Source organism: Protobothrops mucrosquamatus, unplaced genomic scaffold (genome assembly GCF_001527695.2).
Source record: "Protobothrops mucrosquamatus isolate PMUCROS unplaced genomic scaffold, P.Mucros_1.0 scaffold1717, whole genome shotgun sequence".
Lineage (NCBI taxonomy): Eukaryota > Metazoa > Chordata > Lepidosauria > Squamata > Viperidae > Protobothrops > Protobothrops mucrosquamatus.
The window spans coordinates 402659-408504 of record NW_015387865.1 but is presented as its reverse complement, the minus strand read 5'-3'; positions in this window follow the sequence as shown (position 1 = coordinate 408504).

The window sequence follows — 5846 nt, the reverse complement described above, 5'->3', positions numbered from 1 at the left end:
GCAGTTCCATTGAGGACCACACGCTGGGCTGGCCGGTCAGCCAGCTACGAATCCATCTGGTGGTGATGCTGTCTAACCCACATTTTTCTATCTTATCGAGTAGTAGGTTGTGATCTACTTTATCAAATGCCTTACTGAAGTCCAAGTAAATTATATCCACAGCATTCCTCTGATCCACTAATTTTGTCACTTGGTCAAAGAATGCAAAAAGGTTTGTCTGGCATGATCTGTTTTTGACAAACCCATGTTGGCTTTTAGTAATGACTTTGTTTGCATCTAGGTGTTCGCTAATTCATTGTTTGATTATCTTTTCCAGAATCTTCCCAGGTATTGAGGTCAGGCTGATAGGCTGATCCATTTTTTCCCTTTTTTGAAAATGGGAACTACATCAGCTCTTTTCCAGTCCTCTAGTAGTTCCCCAGTGCTCCAGGATCTTTGAAAAATATAGTTCAGTGGTTCTGAGATCACATCTGCCAGTTCCTTGAGAACCTTGGGGTGTAATCCATCTGGTCCTGGTGATTTGAACTCGTCTAGGCTGGACAGGTGCTCACTTACCATTTTCTTGCCTATCTTAACTTGTGTTTCTATACTGTTTTTTATGGCACTATTTTTGATAGGTTGGTCTGTTTTTTCCTTTTGTGTAAAGACAGATGCAAAAAACGAGTTAAATAGTTCTGCTTTCTCCCTATTGCTAGTCACCTTCTTACCACTTTCACCCACTAATGCAGGGCTTTTCAACCTTTTCACCCATTGTACCACTTTTAGGATATGGCAACATCCGAGTACCACCAGTCGCCTAGCAAGGTGTCAAAAGCTTGATGACCCCTCCCAAAAGGAAAAAACTGATGAAGTACAGGTAGTCCTCGACTTACAACAATTCGCTTAGTGACTGCTCGAAGTTACAATGGCACTGAAAAAAGTGTCCCCCAAGCCACAGCCGAGCAAGACACCTGCCTGCCCACCCGGCGGCGCTCTTCCTCCTGTCTGAGGTTTTCATTGTTGTGAGCATTTCTGTTGAGGATTGGCAGCGGGGGTGGGGTGGGGGTGTTTGGTTTTTATTCCCCCCATCTGCTGGGTGGTTGCAGCAGGTTTTGGTCACTTCACATGACCCTGGGACACTGTGACCGTCATAAATATGAATCAGTTGCCAAACATCTGAATGTAAATCACAAGACCCTGGAGAGGCTGCAACATTCCAGCTGATCTTCTTCTGGGCTGGAGCTGGAGCCTGGCGCCAATCCTGGCGCTTCCGCTGAGCCCTGACAGCCCTGCAGCTCCAGCCATCTCTCACTCAGGCTTGTGCGGTGCTGCCACCGGTTCAACTCATTCCCCTCCCCCGCTATCACTTTTCTAGAATGGTCGCGTACCACCTGCCAGGTGCCAATGTACTACAGGTGGTACCCGTACCACTGGTTGAAAAGCCTTGCACTAATGGACCAATCCTTTCCTTCACTTTTTTCTTGTTTTTTACATGTTGAAAGAAGCTTTTTTTGTTATTTTTGACTTTGGTCGCAAGCTTTAGTTCATTTTGAACCTTGACTTTCCTCCCTTCATCTTTGCAGACTCGGGCTATTTGTTGATATTCTGATTTAGTTATGTGCCCCTCTTTCCACTTTCTATACTTGTCCTTTTTATCTTTCAATTTGTCAGAGAGTTCTTTATGCAGCCATGCTGGTTTCTTTTGAGAGCTATTATTTTTCCTCTTTGTTGGTATTATGCTAGACTGGGCTTTTATTATCTTGCTTTTCAGAATTTCCCAAGCTTCTTGAGTTGTTTTCCCCTTGAGGATTCTCATCCATCAAGTCCTTCCCAAGCCCTCTCTAAGTTTATTGAAATTAGCTCTCTTGAAGTCCAAGACTCTAGTTTGACTGTGTTCTATTGCTTGTGCTTCCATAATGTTGAATTCCAATATTGCATGATCACTTTCTCCCAAGGTTCCTGTGGCTTCAACACCTTCTATCATTTAATCTCTGTTAGTGAGAATTAGATCCAAAATGGCTAATCCCCTAGTTCCCTTCTCTACTGTTTGGGAGACAAAGTTGTCTGCTAGGTTTGTCAGGAATCTGATCTTCCACTTGGTGCAGAGTTTGTCTCCCAGTTGATGTCAGGGTAGTTAAAGTCCCCCATTACTATTGTGATGTGCTTCCTACATACCTTAGTTAGCTGACTAGCAAAAAGTTCATCTATTTCCTGTGTTTGGTTGGGTGGCCTATAGTATACACCTATGGCAATGTCATTTTTTCTCCCTTTTATATTGACCCAAATGCATTCAAGACAGTTTTCGTCATTGTTGTGCTCTATTTCTGTGGAGATGTAGTTATTTCTTATATAGAGAGCAACTCCACCTCCTCTTTTATTTGATCTGTTTCTTTTAAATAATTTAAATCCCTCTAGCTGTGTGTTCCATTTGTGGGTTTCATCCCACCATGTTTCTGTAATGGCAACAATATCATATCTGCCCTCATTGACCTGAATTTCTAGTTCACCCTGTTTGTTGTTCATACTCTGTGCATTGGTGTATAGACATTTGAGTCCTTTATGACCGACCCTGTGTTTACTTTCTACATAACCTGAGTGGTGCCTGAGTTCCCCTATTGTCTTACTATCTATTTGGTTAATGCACTTTGTGTGGCACTCATTATTAAAAGCTTGATTTTGCTTGACAGCAAGGTTGGTATTTTTGTCCACACACATATCTATGTTACATGCATTGATAGCCCTATTGTTTTTAGATTGCCGGGGACAGGGATGCTCTGTATCGATTAACTCACTGTCCCCGCTGTTTAGTTTAAATATTCCTCCAGAAAATCTGTGAATTTATAGCCGAATAATTCAGTCCCTTTCTTTGATGGATGCAAACCATCTCTTTTGTACATTTTTTCATGGGACCAACTACTGACATCATGACTAATATATCCAAAGCCTTCACCTTTACACCACTCCTTTAGCCACATATTGAATTGTGCTATACGCTGGCTTTTTCCATTTTGTTCTTTATACACTGGTAAAACCTCTGAAAAAGTTAGCCTACAGCCTATTTTGCTAAGTTCCTGCCCCAAGCTCTGGAAATCGTTCTGCACAGAGAGTACATCTTTTTGGGACAGATCGTTAGTTCCAAGATGTACAATAGCCTCCACATCACAGTCCTTGCTGGTATTCTTAATTATTTTAGAAATACGCTTCTTGTCCCTACTGGTAGTAGCACCTGGGAGACATCTGACCTCTTTTGAAACCTCTGTGTCCTTTCCTAAATTTACATCCCTTATAATTGAATCACCAACCAAAAGGTGGCTTCTCTTTTTGGATGCCTTTCTGTTCTTGCATGACTGAATAAGATATTCAGACAACACGTTTTGTTGAATAATTACCATTGAATTCTGTTAAAAAAATTAATCAATAAAATTTTATAAAAAAGATAGAAATGGTATTGGTCATGTTTTTGAATGATCTCTGGCTGGGGCAGGATGGGGGTAGTATATTCATCCTGGCTCTACCTCATCTCTTGGCCGTCCTCAATACCATCAACTATGGTATCTTTCTGGAATGGCTATGTGGACTGGGAGTGGGTGGCACTGTATTGTGCTGGTTCTCTTTTATGGGGCAGACACTGGTTGGTGTTGATTGGGAATGAGAGTCCCTTTATTATGTGGAACGACACTGGGTTTGGTACTTTCTCCATTCCTGTTTAACATCTACATGAAGCTGTGGGGGAATTATATATTTCTACCCCGGCAAACTAAGAAATGCTATTGATGTCCTATGTCAATGCCTGGAAGCTGGGTATATCTGAATGGGAAACAATAGGCTTCAACTCAACCTTGGAAAGACTGAGTCGTTTGGGGTTTTAGGGCCTTCTAGATTTGGGACTTTACCATCTTTGCTAACAGAGGGATAGCACTGCCCCAAATAGACATGGTGCACAATCTGGCGGGGGGGGGATCCTTTTGGGATGCACAGATCCTGCTTGAAGAGCAGGTGGCAGTCATGGATAGGAGGAACTTTGCACAGCTTTGTGTTGTGTGCCAGTTGTGCCCATTCCTGGATGGTGTTTATAGATACTCATGCCCTCATTACCTCTTGAATGCTGACCAAATGGACTATTGTAATGCACTCCAGAAAAGGCTGACCTTGAAGAAACATCTGGAAGCTTCAACTGGTACAAAATGTGATGGTGCAGGCAGTTATGTGTACTCCCAAGAATGGCACATGTTACACCTTTGCTCTGCAAGCTGCATTGGTTGCTGGTTTGCTTTCTTGTTCAATTGAAGATGCTGGCTTTGACTTCTAAAATCCCACAGGCATGAACCCAGGTTACTTGAGGGACTGACTTTCCCCAGTTACATATATCTGTCCCATCAGGCCTGGTAGGAGAGGCATGTTATGGGTATTGTGGATATTGTCTGCTAAGAAGGAAGGCCTTTTCTGCTTTGGCATCCGTTCTTTGGAATGTCAATCTCCCTGAGGTGATATTAGCCCCAATCCTACTGGCATTTATGAAATCCCTCTTCAGCAGCACTGGGGACCCCAAAGAAATGGGGATCTTATGAGATAGTTACACTGTATATCAAATGCTGATCCATTTCTCCCATGTTGTTATTTTAATTTTTATTTAATTGTTTTAAGCTATTGAGTCACATTTGTGAGATAGGTAGCTATACAAACTTGAGAATATACTCTTCCCCCTCCCCGTGTGCGCACACAAACACACACACATACTGTATATAAAATCTTTTCTCACAGGAAACCTCTATCTCGTAGGAGTTTTGCTGACACTTTTTGTATCTTTTAAGCTCTGTAATGTCCTTTTTAATAAAAATTATATCTAGTACTTCAAGAATGTGCTCACCATGGATTTGTGTCAGAACAATTTCATGCTGGCATTTCTGTTTTCAGTGAAGAAAGAGTTTAGTCATAAACGGAATCATCCTGAGATGGCTAAGCAGAGTCAGATTGGGTTAGTAGTTGGATGGGAAGACATGAAAAACTTCTAGGGCTAGGTTGAACAAGACTGGGAAATTAAAAACACATAGAAGGTGACAACACAAGGTCATTTCCATATGTTGGCAAGCAAATCATATAGACATAGCTCCACTGTCACTAGGTCTAACCAGTGGTGGGATTCAAATATGTGAACAACCGGTTCTCTGTGTGGATGCCACTTCCGGAAGTCCATTCTGCGTCTGGACAACAAAAAATTAGCTACTGGTTCTGCTGAACGGGTGCAAACTGGCTGAATCTCACCACTAAGTCTAACAACAGGGTGATTTTACCTTTCATGTTTGTTTCGAAATGATATTGAATTTGTGATGTTTAAACTCTGCATTACAAGGTGGGTTTTTTATGTAACTATTTTTGTTTTAAGTAGAAAACTACTAAAAATTATCCAGAAGATTCACAGCACTGAGGAAGACTTTGTTTAAAATGTCTGGTTTAAGAGTGCCATCAGGGATATTAGACTGCTTTATGAAGGTTACCTTTTTATAATATTTTGATAGATGATATATCAAATTACAAACACACACAAACAGACATATAGATACATATACACAATACATTGACCAATCAATAAGGCATTTTGCTCTTCTACAGAATTTATTTATTTGTTTGCTTATTTAATTATTTATTACATTTATAAAGCTGCCCATCTTTCAATCAACTCTGGGTGGCTCCCAATCAAAAATTAAAAATCATATAAAATCATATCAAATTATGAACCATACCCAATTAAAACATTAAAAACACCAAATCCTGGCATATATTTTGCATGAATGGCATCAGATCAGTTCTAGATTAGTTTTAATATAAGCATTTAAGAAATCCTTGTGGTATAGTTGGAGTGCAAAGAA